The sequence below is a fragment of the Eimeria mitis genome, genomic scaffold (genome assembly GCF_000499745.2).
Source record: "Eimeria mitis Houghton genomic scaffold, Emh_scaff3488, whole genome shotgun sequence".
NCBI lineage: Eukaryota > Apicomplexa > Conoidasida > Eucoccidiorida > Eimeriidae > Eimeria > Eimeria mitis.
The window spans coordinates 1-1094 of NW_013571829.1; positions in this window are offsets into that span (position 1 = coordinate 1).

The following is a 1094-nucleotide window of genomic DNA, read 5'->3' on the forward strand; positions in this document are numbered from 1 at the left end:
TATATATATATATATATATATATATATGTATATATATATATATATATTATAAACAGATGGGGGCCCCCAGGGGGGCCCCCTAAACATTTTTTTATGCATGCAGGGCAATTCTGTTCTTTTGTTTTTTTTTTATTTTTTTTGTTTTTTTATTTTTATTTTTTTTTGTTTATTTTTAATTTATTTTTATTTTGTTTGTTTATCTGTTTTGTCTATTTGTTTTATTTATTTTTTATTTTTTTTTGTTCTGTTTATTTGTTTTATTTATTTTTATTTTTTTGTTCTTTTGTTTTGTTTATTTTTTTAATTTCTTTTATTTGTTTTGTTTATTTGTTTTGTTTATTTATTTTATTTATTTATTTTATTTGTTTTGTTTATTTGTGTTGTTTATTTATTTTATTTATTTATTTTATTTGTTTTGTTTGTTTTTGTTTGTTTTCTTTTTGTTTTTGTATATTTGTTTTGTTTGTTTTTATTTGTTTTATTTGTTTTATTTGTTTTGTTTATTTGTTCTGTTTATTTGTTTTTATTTTTTTTTTGTTTTTTTGTTTTGTTTATTTGTTTTTATTTTTTTTATTTGTTTTAGTTGTTTTGTTTGTTTGTTTTGTTTGTTCTGTTTATTTTGTTTGTTTTTTTTTTGTTTTATTATATTCATTATTTTTCTTGTATTTATTATATTTATTATATTTATTATATTTATTATATTTATTATATTTATTATATTTGTTTTGTTTTGTTTTTTTGTTTGTCTTTGTCTTTTTATTTTATTTCTTTTTGTTCTTTTTGTTTTATTTTGTTTGTTTTATTTTATTTGTTTTATTTGTTTTGTTCGTTTTTTCGTCTGTTTATTTTTTGTATATTATTTTTATTCTGTTTTATTTATTTTTATTTTATTTATTTTTATTTTATTTATTTTATTTTATTTTTTTTTATTTATTTTATTTGCATTATCTATATTGTTTATATTAATCTCCTTATTTATATTATTGTTTATTTTATTTTATTTTATTTATTTTATTTTATTTATTTTATTTTATTCATTTTATTTATTTTATTTATTTTATTTATTTTATTTATTTTATTTATTTTATTTATTT